The sequence below is a fragment of the Bos javanicus genome, chromosome 21 (assembly GCF_032452875.1).
Source record: "Bos javanicus breed banteng chromosome 21, ARS-OSU_banteng_1.0, whole genome shotgun sequence".
In the NCBI taxonomy this organism is placed as follows: domain Eukaryota; kingdom Metazoa; phylum Chordata; class Mammalia; order Artiodactyla; family Bovidae; genus Bos; species Bos javanicus.
The window spans coordinates 52,237,970-52,254,833 of record NC_083888.1 but is presented as its reverse complement, the minus strand read 5'-3'; the positions used below and the strand labels follow the sequence as shown (position 1 = coordinate 52,254,833).

At 37.4% G+C, this 16,864-nt stretch overlaps 1 pseudogene; it reads left to right on the top strand.

Moving 5' to 3' along the window:
- The first annotated feature begins 14,792 nt into the window (after positions 1-14,792).
- Positions 14,793-16,527, top strand: LOC133233988 (E3 SUMO-protein ligase PIAS2-like; annotated as a pseudogene).
- Positions 16,528-16,864: the final 337 nt, after the last annotated feature.

Genomic DNA, 16,864 nt, shown 5'->3' with positions numbered 1-16,864 from the left:
TTAAAAATTTAGTATATTTTAATTCCATTAAGATATTCCCAAATAGTAAGAAAAATAATTTTGAATAAGAAAGAGTTTTTAAATTTCACAAGAATTATTTTGGTCATTTAAATATGCAAAGCACCTTACTTAGAACTTGAAGTGACCTGAGATAAAACCAATCTTTCAGTGTTAATAAGAAGGGAATACAAAATATTACTGTGTAAAACAAACAGCAGTGACTCACATTGATTAGGGCTTCCCGGGTGGCGCTAGTGGTAAAGAACCCGCCTGCCAATGCAGGACCCTAAGAGATGCATATTCAATACGTGGGTCAGGAATATCCCCTGGAGGAGGGCATGGCAACCCATTCCAGTGGTCGTGCCTGGAGAATCCCATGGACCGAGGATCTTGTTGAACTGTAGTCCATAGGGTCGCTCAGAGTTGGATAAGACTGAAGATCTTCATGACCCAGATAATCACGATGGTGTGATCACTCAGCTAGACCCAGATATCCTGGAATATGAAGTCAAGTGGGCCTTAGAAAGCATCACTACGAACAAAGCTAGTGGAGGTGATGGAATTCCAGTTGAGCTATTTCAAATCCTGAAAGATGATGCTATGAAAGTGCTGCAATCAATATGCCAACAAATTTGGAAAACTCAGCAGTGGCCACAGGACTGGAAAAGGTCAGTTTTCATTCCAATCCCTAAGAAAGGCAATGTCAAAGAATGTTCAAACTACCGCACAATTGCACTCATCTCACACGCTAGTAAAGTAATGCTCAAAATTCTCCAAGCCAGGCTTCAGCAATACGTGAACCGTGAACTTCCTGATGTTCAAGCTGGTTTTAGAAAAGGCAGAGGAAACAGAGATCAAATTGCCAACATCTGCAGGATCATCAAAAAAGCAAGAGAGTTCCAAAAAAACATCTATTTTTGCTTTATTGACTATGCCAAAGCCTTTGACTGTGTGGATCACAATAAACTGTGGAAAATTCTGAAAGAGATGGGAATACCAGATCACCTGATCTGCCTCTTGAGAAATCTGTATGCAGGTCAGGAAGCAACAGTTAGAACTGGACATGGAACAATAGACTGGTTCCAAATAGGAAAAGGAGTACATCAAGGCTGTATATTGTCACCCTGCTTATTTAACTTACACGCAGAGTACATCATGAGAAACGGTGGACTGGAAGAAACACAAGCTGGAATCAAGATTGCCTGGAGAAATATCAATCACCTTAGATATGCAGATGACACCACCCTTATGGCAGAAAGTGAAGAGGAACTCAAAAGCCTCTTAATGAAAGTGAAAGTGGAGAGTGAAAAAGTTGGCTTAAAGCTCAACATTCAGAAAATGAAAATCATGGCATCTGGTCCCATCACTTCATGGGAAATAGATGGGGAAACAGTGTCAGACTTTATTTTTTTGGGCTCCAAAATTACTACAGATGGTGACTGCAGCCATGAAATTAAAAGACGCTTACTCCTTGAAAGAAAAGTTATGACCAATCTAGATAGCATATTGAAAAGCAGAGATATTACTTTGCCGACAAAGGTCAGTCTAGTCAAAGCTATGGTTTCTCCTGTGGTCATGTATGGCTGTGAGAGTTGGACTGTGAAGAAAGCTGAGCGCCGAAGAATTGATGCTTTTGAACTGTGGTGTTGGAGAAGACTCTTGAGAGTCTCTTGGACTGCAAGGTGATCCAACCAGTCCATTCTGAAGGAGATCAGCCCTAGGTGTTCTTTGGTAGGAATGATGCTAAAGCTGAAACTCTAGTACTTTGGCCACCTCATGCGAAGAGTTGACTCATTGGAAAAGACTCTGATGCTGGGAGGGATTGGGGGCAGGAGGAGAAGGGGACGACAGAGGATGAGATGGCTGGATGGCATCACTGACTCGATGGACGTGAGTCTGAGTGAACTCCGGGAGTTGGTGATGGACAGGGAGGCCTGGCGTGCTGCGATTCATGGGGTCACAAAGAGTCAGACACAACTGAGTGACTGAACTGAAGCAACCTAGCATGCACATTGATTAAGTACTTATTGTATTCTAGTCCATAAATGATCATGTTTTTCTTATGTGATAGATATTGTCAACTTTTTTACCAATAATTTAACATGCTTAAGAATTTTAAATGTTTTACTTAAGAATAAATGATTCATAGAAAACTTAAGTTTTTTGTCATTATGTATAGTTTGTTCTTTAGATCACTACACAACACCCTCTTATTTGCCTATATTCCCCCTAGGCATGCCAGAAGTTGCCTCTATGATTTTCCTTTCCCTTAATATTCCAGTTCTGATGAGCAGTGTTCAGTAACATTTATTTTGGACTAAAATGTTTTATGTAATTCTGGTACTTCTGCGTTGAGAAATAAATGTATTTCTCTTATTGCCAAAAGCAATGATTACCATCATTCTTAAAATTTTAGAATGAGAATGGCTGTGATTAAGAAAATCGTATATCAGTTCTGTAAACAATATAGCAGTTTATTTTAGTATTTTTTTTAAATCACCTTACTCAACCTGAAGGCAGGCTGTCCAAAGGTAGAATAATGTCTCTACTCTAGGAAATTCTCAACTCACTGTTAACTCTTCCACCAATCCTAAGACATGTTCCAAAACCATATGATACAAGAAGTTGTATTAACTTTTTAGGTAGTGGTCAAATGGAGGACCAAAGAAGAAAGTGAAAGTATCTCTTAAGGAAAGTAGCTGATAGAAGTCACTTTGGGTTACTTAACTTTGGACAGAATTTAGTTACGAGTCCACTATTATTTACAAGGAGGTTTCGATCAATAGTTATTATTTGGTCTGGAAGATCCTATATATTGCTGAGAGCAGTTGATATGAAAAAAAAAAAAAGAGTATTACCTCTGTTGTGTCTCATATAGCATATGAAAAATAAGGATTTTATAAAAGAGATCAGAAGATTTAAAAAATATATATATTGAAGTTTTTTTGTTTGTTTTTTTAGTGAAGAATTTTGAGTAGGGTTGCTATATGCCAAGAGTTCTGCAGTTTTTATTTGTAGAAATGCAAATAGCATTGCCAGTTTGAATGGCAATTTCACCACAACCTATTACATTAGTCACATCCTCTGAGGTTCCATAGTTACCCAAAGATATTAATGGTCAAAAGGAAATGACTTCATTAGAACCTACTTCATGTTGCGAATATCTCATGAATTTCTGGAGACAAGGGTCATAACTATTGAGCAGGAAATGTTCAGAAGTGATGTCATAAAGAGAAATTTAAAAGAGAAAAACATAGCAAGAACAATTATATGACACTGTTATATCTTTTCAAAAACACAATAGTGGAATGGCAAAACTGCCTTTGAGTTTGTGCAAATGACGTTAAGACAGATGTGGTTCATGGGGATTTTCCTGCATCTTGCTTTGCAGATAGAAACAAAAATTCCAAAAAGTAAATAGGATATCAGTATCATTGATCCTGTCTTTTTGGCATCTTAAGGGATATATGCATGAAGTTTTATTTTTCAGTGCAAAAACTGATTTATTTATTCTATATTCTGTGTTTATGAGCTAGCCAGTGCCAACAAACCTGTTATTTAACAGTCTTAGCAGGATGATGAGGTAAGAACAATCCTACTTCTCAGAAATAGAATAATGTTTCTAAGTGTATTTGTGTGGAGAGCACTACAAAGTTTGATCTTAGTAAGTAAGAAGCTACAACAGCAACTTAGTTTATCCAGATGATGCTCTGAGTCCCAATGTAACTATGAGGACTTCAACTTCAAGAACAGTAGAGCCGTGTTATGGTTTGAGAATCAAGTCATGGCCCAACCCACAACCTTTGCCAGCTTTACTAATGTGAAGAAAACACAGAAAGCATACGATGTTTGTATTTAGGTCCAGTGGTAGAATTTCAGTGAGTGAGGAATTCACGGCATTTAGCATTATTTTCTTTTCACTCCATTTCATCTCCTGGAATGAAACTGTCAGTTGTTTCAGTGTGTGTATAAGCTAGAGAGGATTGAGATAGATTATTCTAACTTCTTGAGCAATTAACCTTTCTGCTGTGCTGGCCAGTGCTTAGTTGCTCAGTGATGTCCGACTCTTTGCGGAAGCCCCACCAGGCTCCTCTGTCCATATACTTCTCCAGACAAGAATACTGGAGAGAGTACACATTCCCTTCTCCAGGTTTCCCACATTGCAGGAAGATCCTTTACTGTCTGGGCCATCAGATAAGCCCAAAGGATAGGTATTATGTCTGTTTTAGTTAGTATTCCATCCTCAGAAATTGGTATTGTGCTGGCACACGGTAGCCAATGATTTTTTTTAAATTAACTGATACATTAAAAAGATGATAGAGCCATTACATTTTGGATATATAGTGGACTTCAGAATCACTGCAGTGGCTTTGACATCAAATGTGCAGGTAACAAGAATAAACAGTGATGCAGAAGAGAGAGTAAACGAGATGCATAGCATAGATTCAATAAATATAGTTCAGGAAACTAAGGAAAGCATTATTTGTGAACTCTAGGTGGTGATTACAAAGTAGATACCCCAAGAGTAAAATAACTCACTAGAAAGTCACCCTTATTACTTTATAAACAGTTTTAATATAAAACAGTTACAGTATATAACAAATTTATGTCATAAAATTCAACCATTTCAGTGTACAATTCTTTGATTATTTTTAACAACTTTACTGAGTAATGTGACCATCAACATATCATTTCTAGGACATTTCCTTCTCTACAATAAATTCCCTCATGCCTCTTTACAGCTAATTCCCACTCCTACCACCAACTCCCAACCACCAATAATGTACTTATTTATTGAGAGAATAACTCAATAAATTTATATTTTCTGGGCATTTTATGTAAATAGAATCCTAGAATAGTCTCTTGTGTCTGGCTACTTTCACAGAACATAATGTATTTGAGCCTGTGTCAGTAGTATGTACCTTTTTTTGCAACTGAATAATGTTCTATTGGGCGAATATAATATTTCATCAGTGTGGTCTGTAAACACAAAGACACACAGTTGTATATATGTATGAGACATATAATTACATATTTTATACAAAACACATATATAATTACATATTATATATATATATAATTACATATTTATACAAAACACATAAACACACATATATACAGTTAGTTTTCATTATTCATGGTAGTTTTTTTTTTTTTTATAAAATCTCCATTAACATTAAATTAGTGAACACTGAACTACTGTTCCTAGGGAGAAAAAAATATGTATATATATAACATATATATTTTTAAATACTAAAATTAGCATATCCTAGTAGATTATGTATAGATGTGAGAGTTGGACTGTGAAGAAGGCTGAGCGCCAAAGAATTGATGCTTTTGAACTGTGGTGTTGGAGAAGACTCTTGAGAGTCCCCTGCACTGCAAGGTGATCTAACCAGTCCATTCTGAAGGAGATCAGCCCTGGGATTTCTTTGGAGGGAATGATGCTAAAGCTGAAACTCCAATACTTTGGCCACCTCATGAGAAGAGTTGACTCATTGGAAATGACTCTGATGCTGGGAGGGATTGGAGGCAGGAGGAGAAGGGGACGAGAGAGGATGAGATGGCTGGATGGCATCACTGACTCAATGGACGTAAGTCTGGGTGAACTCCGGGAGTTGGTTATGGACAGGGAGGCCTGGAGTGCTGTGATTCATGGGGTCGCAAAGAGTCAGACATGACTGAGTGACTGAACTAACTAAACTAAAGTATATTATGTTTTGTTGTTGTTGTTGTTTTACAAGAGAGCAAATGATATTAGAATCAGAAATGACGAGTTACTTGCATAAGGCTATTCCATTAACAGGTTGCCAAGTTGGGGTTAGTGCATGTGTGCTAAGTCGCCTCAGTCATGTCCAACTCTGTGACTCCTATGGACTGTAGCCTTTCAGGCCCCTCTATCCATGGAATTCTCCAGAAAAGAATCCTGGAGTGGGTTGCCATGCCCTCCTCCAGGGGATCTTCTAGACCCTGGGATCAAACCCATGTCTCTTATGTTTCCTGCATTGGCAAGTTGGTTCTTTTACCACTAGCAACACCTGGAAGCCCAAGTTGGGGTTCAACTTCTTCAAATAGTCATGGAGATTGAAATTTTTATACTGCATTGCACTCCTGGCTGTCACTATTCCCTGATTATCTACAGAGGATGTGTCACATTTTTTTACCTCAACTGGAGAGTTCCACATCTAGCAATTCTAATTATTTCTACTTTGCAAAAGTATTTGTATTTGGAAATGTCCACATATATGTCATATACAGTCAATCTTCATTAATTATGAATTCCATGTTTGAGAATTTGACTAGCAAAAATTATTTATAAGCACTAAATCAATACTCAGGGAAATTTTGCTGTCGATAAAAGACATATGAAAAACTGAAAAATTTGATTTCCTGGACTTTCAGGTTTCCAGGTAAGATTGAACAAGGCTGCATTCTGTCTTCTTGATTTCAGTGCTCATATAGAAAAAAGTGTCCATTTCACTATCTATTGGTTGCTGCATTTTTCACATATTTATGCAAGTTCTATGTACTATTCTTAAGCAGAAGAATGATTACCTCGTAAAGAAAATATCTGTGTTTCTTAGATAAATTTCCTCTGGGCATGATTTTAATGCTGTGGGCTATAAGTCCTGGCTATCACATCAACAGTATGGTATATCCAGAAAGAAAAAGAGGATGTTTGTTGGTCTCTACATGAGGCCATTTTGGAAAGAGCTAAAGTAATACCTTAAAAGAAAAGAAAGAAAGATGTTCTTTCCATCATAGGGGATTGGAATGCAAAAGTAGGAAGTCAAGAGATACCTGGAGTAACAGGCAAATTTGGCCTTGGAGTAAAAATGAATCAGGGCAAAGGCTAACAAAGTTTTGCCAAGAGAACACCCTGGTCATGGCAAACACTGTCTTCTAATGACCCAAGACGACTCTACACATGGACAACACCATATAGTCAATAATGAAATCAGATTGATTATATTGTTTTCAGCCAAAGATGATGACGCTGGATAAGTCAGCAAAAACAAAACCTAGGGCTGATAATGGCTTAATGCAGGCATAAATTGAAAAAGTAGGGAAAACCACTAGGCCATTCAGGTATGCCCTAAATAAAACTCCTTATGATTATACAGTTGAGGTTACACACAGATTCAAGGGATTGGGTCTGGTAGATAGAGTGATTGAAGAACTATGGACAGAGGCTCATAATTGTACTGGAGGCAGTCACCTAAACCAACCAAAAGAAAAAGAAATGCAAGAAGGCAAAACAGCTGTCTGAGGAAGCTTTACAAATAGCTGAGAAAAGAAAAGAAGTAAAAGACAAGGAATAAAGGGAAATATATACCCAGTTGAATGCAGAGTTCCAGAGAATATCACAGAGAAATAAAAAGGCCTTGAATGAACAATGCAAAGAAATAGAGGAAAACAATAGAATGGGAAAGACAAGAGATCTCTTAAAGAAAATTGGAGATATCAAGGGAAAATGTCATGAAAGAATGGACACAATAAAGACCAGAAAAAATAAGTACCTAACAGAAGCCAAAGAGATTAAAAGGTGACAAGAATACACAGAAGGACTATACAAAAAAGGTCTTAATGACCTGGATCACCATGATGTTATGATCACTCACCTGGAGCCAGACATCTTGGTGGGTGAAGTCAAGTAGTCCTTAGGGAAATGTTACTATAGACAGTGTTAGGGGAGATGATGAAATTCCTTGAGGAATATTTATCCAGGTGACGGATTCCTGGAGTATGAAGTCAAATGGACCTTAGGGCACATTACTACCAATAAAGGTAGTGGAGGTAATGAAATTTTAGCTGGAAAAGATGATGCTATTAAAGTGCTACACTCAGTATGTTAGCAAATTTGGAAAACTCAACAGTGGCCACAGGATTGTAAAAGGTCAGTTTGCATTCCAATCCCAAAGAAGGGAAATGCCAAAAAAATATTTAAACTACTGTACAATTGCGCTCATTTCTCATGTTTGCAGATTATGCTCAAAATCCTTCAGGCTAGGCTTCAGCAGCACATGAACCAGATGTACAAACTAGGTTTAGAAAAGGCAGAGGAGCCAGAGATCAAATTGCCAACATTCACTGGATCATGAAGAAAGCAAGAGAATTCCAGAAAAAAAAAGGGGGGGGGGAGTTCATTTACTATATTAAAGCTTTTGACTATGTGGATCATAAAAAAATGTGGAAAATCCTTAAAGAGATGGAAATACAAGATCACCTTACCTGTCTCCTTAGAAACCTGTATGCAGGTCAAGAAGCACAGTTAGAACCAGAAACCGAACAACTGACTGGTTCCAAATAGGGTAAGGAGTAAGACAAAGTTGAATATTGTCACCCTGCTTATTTAACTTCTACGCAGGGTACATCATGTGAAATGCTGGGCTGGATGACTCACAACCCATTTGACTGGACAACTCACGACCCACACTCCAAGAATCCATCACGTGGAATCAAGATTGCTAGGAGAAATATCAACAATCTCAGATATCTAGATGATAACAGTTTATTGGCAGAAAGTAAAGTGAAACTAAAGAGTGTCTTGATGATGGTGAAATAGGAGAGTGAGGTTCAGATCCATTCAGTTGCTCACTCGTGTCCAACTCTTTGCAACCCCATGGACTGCAGCATGCCAGTCTTCCCTGTCCATCACCAACTACTGGAGCTTACTCCAGCTCATGTCCATTGAGTCGATGATGCCATCCAACCATCTCATCCTCTGTTGTCCCCTTCTCCTTCTTCCTTCAATCTTTCCCAGCATCAGGGCCTTTTCTAGTGAATAAATTCTTTGCATCAGGTGGCCTTAGTATTGGAGTTTCAGCTTCAGTATCAGTCTTTCCAATGAATATTCAGGACTGATTTCCTTCAGGACTAACTGGGTGGATCTTCTTGCAGTCCAAGGGACTCTCAAGAGTCTACAGTAAAGAAGCTGGCTTAAAACTCAACATTCAAAAAACAAAGATCATGGCAAAATCTCCCATCACTTTATGGCAAATAAATGGGGAAAAAGTGGAAACATTATAAGATTTCATTTTCTTGGGCTCCAGAGTCATTGCAGACAGTGACTGCAGCCATGAAATTAAAACTTGCTTGCTCCTTGGAAGAAAAGCTATGACAAACCTTGATAGTGTGTTAAAAAGCAGAGATATCCCGTTGCTGACAAAGGTCTGTATAGTCAAAGCCATGTTTTTTCCAGTATTCATGTACAGATGTGAGAGTTGGACCATAAAGAAGTCTGCGCACCAAAGAATTGATGGTTTCAAATTGTGGTGTTGGATAAGACTCCTAAGAGTCCCTTGGACAGCAAAGAGATCAAACCAGTCTACTCGAAAGGAAATCAACCCTGAATATTCATTGGAAAGACGATGCTAAACTAAAGTTCTAATACTTCAGCTACCTGATGAGAAGAGTAGACTCATTGAAAAAGATCCTGATGCTGGGAAAGATTGTGGGCAGGTGGAGAGGAGGGCAACAGAGGAGGAGTTTGGACGGCATCATCAACTCAATGGACATGAGTTTGAGCAAACTCTGGAAGACAGTGAAGTACAGGGAAGCTTGGCACGCTGCAGTCCATGGCGTTGCAAAGAGTCAGATACGACTTAGCAACTGAACAACAAAAGCGACATCTATAATGAGTGAGGAAACTATGGAAAAGATGGAAAAGTGGCTAAATTGGAATTCATTAGATGACTGATTTTTTTAAAATGTAGCATGTGGCATTTTTATGAGACTGAAAACTCACTCATGACTATATTCACCCAATGGATGGATTGAACAAAAAGTTCCAAGGTCATTCCTGCTGAATGCCTCAATTTTCTGCTATATGACCTCTCATCTCAAGTAATTTAGACTATGCTTCATACATAAAGTTCTCAAGTTTCTAAAATGAGAGCAGAGGGTGCAAGCCCTCTTATGTTCTATATTCCAGAGTCATCTATCTCTTCTGCCACATCTATTGGTCAATAGAAGGCTCAATCAGTCCAGATTCAAGAATATGAATAATTATTTTTTATAAGAGGACCCACAACAGTTATATGGCATGCATGTTTGGACAAAAGAAGATGTGATTCACTGCGATGCATTATGATAATTGCTTACTACACTGGGTATCCTTTTTCTAGAAAGGGACAGAATCTTTCCCATTCTATTTGAAAAAATACTTCAAGCAGTACAAGCTGAACTTATGTAAACTGGTCCACATTTCACATACCCTCTGTGAAACTGAGACAATGTCTGTTCTTTGTAATATAAAGTGGCATCTCACTTAAAAAAATTTACTCATTCTATGAAGCATGTATATAAATACTTAAAAACCCTCTAATTACCAAAGAAATTGAATCATTGGATATGTATCTGCCTACAGTGAAGAGCCATAGGATAATTATTATACAAAACCTTTTAAATAATAAGGATAATAATAATAATAATAAGGATATGTATGGCTGAGTCCTTTTGCTGTCCACCTGCAACTATTACAATATTTTTAATCAGCTATACTCCAATATAAAAAAAAGTTTAAAATAAATACTAGAATAAGGATATTCCCCAATGTATTATATGATTCAAGAATATTCTTGGTATACAATAGTTAACTGGAAAATTAAAAGTCAGTCACATATATGAATATAGCTGCAACAAAAATCATGTACCAAATATTCTTACCCAATATGAATAAAATGATAGATAAAGGCAAAATCCTTTAGAAAAGATGAGATTCATTCTCATCATTGTTCGAAAAATAGCTATGAAAAAAATATGTTGTCCCACAAAATATACAAAATGATAGCAATAACCTAGACATGGACCTTGCATATTTTATAGAAATTGACTCAAAATGGAATGTAGATCTAAATGTAAAGTGTGAAACTATAAGACTTCTAGTAGAAAACTAGAGGAAAATCTAGGTGATGTTCAGTTTGGTGATGAGATTTTAGTTGCAACACCAAAAGCAACATCCATGAAAGAAAAAATTGGCATGTAGCACTTTATTAATATTTAAAACTTCTTTTTCAGAGCCACTGTTAAAAAAATATAGACAAACCACTGACTGGGAAAAAATATTTGAAAAGCATATACATAGTAAAGCTCCTGATATTCAAGTTAGAAAGAATTCATAAAACTAAACAGCAAGAAAGAGAACTTCAAAATGGGCAAACAGAACAGATACCTAACCTAAGAAGATAAACAACTGGCAAATAAGTATAGATTATGAACATCAAATATAATTAAGGAATTGCAAATTAAAGCATTGAGATACTAGTAAATGCCTATTAGAATGACCCAGATGCAACAATCCTTGTGAGGATGAGGAGTAGCTGGAACTCTCACTTATTACAGTTGGGAATGAAAAATGGTACAACCACTTGGGAAGAGTTTGGCTGTGACTTACAAAGCTAACCATAGATTATCAACCAGCAGTCACACACTTAGGTACTTATCAAACTGATTTGAAAACTTATGTCCACCAAAAAACTATGCATAAATGTTTATAGCAGGTTTATTCATAATTGCTAAAAATGAAAGTGGCATTATGTCCTCCAATAAGTGAATGGACTTCAGAAAATCTGTGTGATATCCATACAACTGAATTTTATTCAGCAATTAAAATGACTATCAAGTCATCAAAGACATTGATGAATGTTAAATGCACATTACTAAGTAAAAGATGTCATTGTGAGAAAAGTATGAGTTCTGTGATTTCAATTACATACCACTCTGGAAGAGGTAGAAGTATAGACAGACAAATATAAGCATGTCATACTGTGAGGGCAGGGGAGAGGAAATTTGAAAAGATAGAGCATAGGGAATTTTTCAGAGGTTAACCTGTTCTCTATGATATGCAGTTATATGACATTGTGCCTTTGCCAAAATCTGTCGAAATTTAAAGTATTTAAAATTTTTAAGAGTATATTATTTTGGAGTTCAAGGGTGCCCAGAATAAATGCAGAATGACAAATAAATCGCCTGTATTTCACATATATTTAACAACCTTTTTCACTGTCTTAGTCCATTTTGATTGTTATCACAAAATACCACAAGCTAGTCAGCTTATGAATGGCAGAAATGTATTGTTTCTCCATATACCTGGAGACTGGAAGTCCAAGATCAACCAGCATGATTGAATGAGAACTCTCTTTGAGTTGCAAATTTCTTGTGCCCTCACACAGTGGAAGGAGAAGCTCTGTGGGATCTCTTTTAGTATAATGTCACTAATGCCATTCATGAAGTCTCCTTCTTCATGACCTAATCACTTCCCAAAGGACCTATCTACATATATAGTATCATGCTTGGGGGTTAGGATTTCAATACATGATTTTGGAGGGATGAAATTTTCAGCCCATAGCACTAATTAAAGGGAGTGAAGTAAACTGTGCTGACCTGAATGACTATGTCATGGACTATTTAAACTGAAGACAAAAGGAATTATACTGTAAACATTCTAATTTAGTTTTCTATGTGATAAAGTTCTTTCCATGGGGACATAGGTTAATAATTCTGATAGTGCTATACATGTTCAGAGGAATTAAACCATTAAGGAAATGGATAGTAGAAGGTGAAAGTCAGGTTTTTCAGTTTTAGAGTGGGCATTTATACATAATCATGGGGGTGAGACTATAATGACCCATGGGATAATGGATTAAAATTGTAGAAGTCAGTATGAACACGTGTATATGGATGGCTAGATATAGAAAGAGTTACAGATGTATGCCTACATATAGGTTAGCTCTATACATATATTTTCTTACTGTATGAGCTGAAAGTGCCTAAAAGCAATGAAACTCAGTAGCAGTGTTCATGGTAGATACCTGAATTATACAATTTCTAGTACCATTCTCCAAAATAATAATCAAGGGCTATTGATTGTAGGACTAGTAAAGGAAATGCATAAGATGAGCCTGGAGCATCTTGTAGTGCCAGAGGATAATTTGTAGCTTAGTACACAACTCATGATCACACACAGAGACATGTGTACACACAGTGGTGGTGGTGTTATGTCAGAGACTTGAATGTCAAGTGAGAGGCTTTCTGATAGTCAAAGCTACAATTTGAGTAAAAAAGTAAGTACATTTGTACTAGATTATAATTCACAAAAAATAATTCCTGAGTCCATACTGACATAAATAAATTATTTCATAAGTAAATATATAGAAAAAAAGAGAAATTTTTCATGTAGATATAGTCCAAATAATATATATAGATATTTCACCCTGGAGATGGATCATAACTCCTCAGTACTTAAATGTAGATTGTACTAATTGACTTGATTTCAAAAGTGCAATGTGAAAGGGGAGATGGTGAGTAACTTTACAGTGGAGAAATTTCACAAACACTACTTCAGGCAGGTAATTAAGGTCAATATCCATGGTAATAAGTCTATAGCTTATAGTATGCACCCTTCATATGATGTCATAAAAATGATACCTTGCGTATGTGGCCTTGCTCTCAAAAAACAATAATTCCAGTCTAATTACGAGAAAAAAACATCAGACAAATCCCCAATAGAGGGGCATGCTACAAAACATCTGTTACGTTAATTAAACAAGGAGTCTATTAGGCTGAAGTGATGCTAATGTTTTGGTAGCCAATGTAAGCAAAGCAAAATCTAAGCCTGTAAATGCCTCAAGATTAAGAAAATCAAAACCTAGCTACAACACATCACAAATAGTCAACTAGGCTTTACAGTAAATCAATCAAATAATTTTCTTTCTTTGCTTCTGTAACTTGTCTACCTAAGTCTTTCCCCTAGCTTTCCTCAGCAGAGCACTCCTAATCACTTTGAGCTTGGCACTGCCAATTCTACTGCATTTTTGCTCAAATAAACTCTTAAATGTTTTACTATGCCTCAGTTTATATGTTAACACAATTTACCAGCATGTCTCAAAACATTCTTTAGAAACAAGGACAGTCTAAGAAACTGGCACAGATGAGAGAAGCCCAAAGAGATATTGCAACTAAATGCAATGTGGTATCCTGAATAGGGTCTCTTAAGCAGAAAAAGAGGGTAAGAATGAAAAACGAAGGAAATCTGGATAAAATATGGATGTTATCCATGGGCTCACTTTTCTTTCCTTAGGTAATAAAACCATATTAACATTGGTTCATTAGTAATGTAAAATGTTATTAGTAATGGAAAGTGGATGCAGGATATATGTACTAAATTTGCAATCCTTCTGTAAATCTAAAGCTATTCTAAAACATATATACTTAAAATTATAATTAGTATTATTCTAAGTAGGAATATTTGAAACCTTTACAATCAGTAACAAAATATTTCCTACTATTAATATCACTTCTATCATTATTCAGAAGATGTAGGTAACAAAATTAGGCATAAACTCAAGAGAAAATATGTAACATTTTGAACGTGAAAAACAGCACTCCTGTTATACGACACAACGCATTGCTAAAATTTAAAACAAATTTACAGGGCAACTGTTAGCATTTTTAAGTGATTTTAATTTTTAAGATGGTTGGCCAATCTATAGAGTAAGGCAATCTATGAAATGGGAGACAATATTTGCAAATCAATGTATGTTTGGAAGTTAATATGAATTCAGAGTATATGAGTAACACAACTCTCAGTAACAAATAACAAACAACTTTTAAAATGTCCATTTAAAAGTGGACAAAGGGACGGGCCCAGCGGCCGTGGCTTCTTCAGGGGCCCCCAGGGCAGGGTGATGCGGAAGGTGGCACCGGCGGCAGTGGTGGTTGGCCGTGTTGTTGGCGGCACGGGGAGGCGGCGCTGTGGCCGCAGTGGTGGCGGCGCTCGCAGGTGGTATAAAATGGCAGATTTCGAGGAGTTGAATATGGTTTCCAGTTTTAGGGTTTCTGAACTACAAATGTTACTAGCCTTTGCCGGACGGAATAAAAATGGTCATAAGCATGACCTCCTGATGAGGGCGTTGCAGTTATCGAAGAGTGGCTGCAGCCCTGTGGTTCAGATTAAAATCCGAGAATTGTATAGACGCAGATACCCGTGAACGCTTGAAGGCCTCTGATTTATCCACAATCAAATCACTGGTTTTCAGTTTGGATGGGAGCTCCTCACCTGTAGAACCTGACTTGGCTGCAGCTGGAACCCACTCGTGGCCTTCCACTTCAGTTATACCTCACTCGCCGTTCTCTCCTGCTGGTTCTGTGCTGCTTCAAGATACTAATCCCACGCTTGAGATGCTGGCAGCCGTCTCCCCCAATCCTTCATGTCCAGCATGATGTGTGGGGAAAAATAAAACAAAAAACTACCATTTTATGAGGCTCCTGATGTTCTCATCAAGCCCACGAGTTTAGTTCAAAGCAGTGTACAGCAGTTCCAAGAGAAATTTTTATTTTTACTCTGACACCTCAACAAGTTAGAGACAGATGCATATACAGGGATTTTTTGCCAGGTGGTAGGAGAGATTATACAGTACAAGTTCAGCTGAGACTTTATCTGGCAGAGACAAGTTGCCCCAAAGAAGATAACTATCCCAATAGTCTCTGTATGAAAGTAAATGGGAAGTTGTTTCCTTTGCTTGGCTATGCACCACCAAGTTAAAATGGGATTGAACAGAAGCGCCCTGGACAACCTTTGAATATCATATCTTTAGCTAGGTTATCTTCAGCTGTGCCAAACCTGATTTCCATTTCTTGAGCATCAGAAATTGGAAAAAATTACTTCATTTCTGTATATGTTGTACAAAAACTCACATCAGCCATGTTATTACAGAGAATAAAAATGAAAGGTATTAGAAACCCTGATCATTCCAGAGCACTAATTAAAGAAAAATTTACTAAGGATCCTGACAGTGAAATTGCTACCACTAGCCTTCAGGTGTCCTTGATGTGCCCTTTAGGGAAAATGAGGCTGACGATCCCATGCTCTGCGGTGACTTGTGCACACCTACAGTGTTTTGATGCTGCTCTTTATCTGAAAATGAATAAGAAACCCACCTGGATTTGTCCTGTGTATGACAAAAAAGCTGCCTATGAAAGTCTAATTTTAGATGGGATTTTTATGGAAATTCTCAATGACTGTTCTGATGTGGATGAAATAAAATTCCAAGAAGATGGTTCTTGGTGTCCAATGAGACTGAAGAAAGAAGCTATGAAAATACCCAGCCAGCCATGTACAAAAATAGAAACTTCAAGTGTCCTCAGTAAGACTTGTTCAGTGACTGTAGCTTAGCCGATGAGACAAGCAAGTAGAAAGTGGATATCATTTACCTAACAGCAGAAAGCTTTTCTGATGAAAAGGAAGACCCTCATGCCAAAAGGAAATGCATCTTTATGTCAGAAACACAAAGCAGCCCCACCAAAGGGGTTCTCATGTATCAGCCGTCTTCTGTAAGTGTGCCCAGCGTGACTTCCATTGATCCTGCTGCTATTCTGCCTTCATTAACAGACTACTCGTTACCATTCCACCACATGCCAGTCTCAAGCATGTCCTCAGATCTGCCAGGTTTGGATTTCCTTTCCCTTATTCCAGTTGATCCCCAGTCTCACCTCACCCTTAACAGCAAGTAGTATGTCCGTCACCACCACCAGCCCCCATGGAAAGTAGTACTCGTGTGAGTTCATCCAGCAGCAGAAGTGAGACGGGGTCATAACCAACAGTGGAAGTAACATTCCTAAGATCATCTCACTGGACTAAAGTAAAGAAGGACTCACTCGATTCTACAAATCATTCATCAGAACTGCTCTTTCTTGGATCTCTGCTCCATGGAAGCTATTTTTTTGCTAATGATTACTTTGATATTTATTGAAATATAAACTGGATTCTTTTTCCTTCTGAGAGATGAACACAGATGACTGCAATGAGAACCACATGACATGCAAGGATTTTTCTTACTCTTGGTGTACTCTTGAGCATCATCAG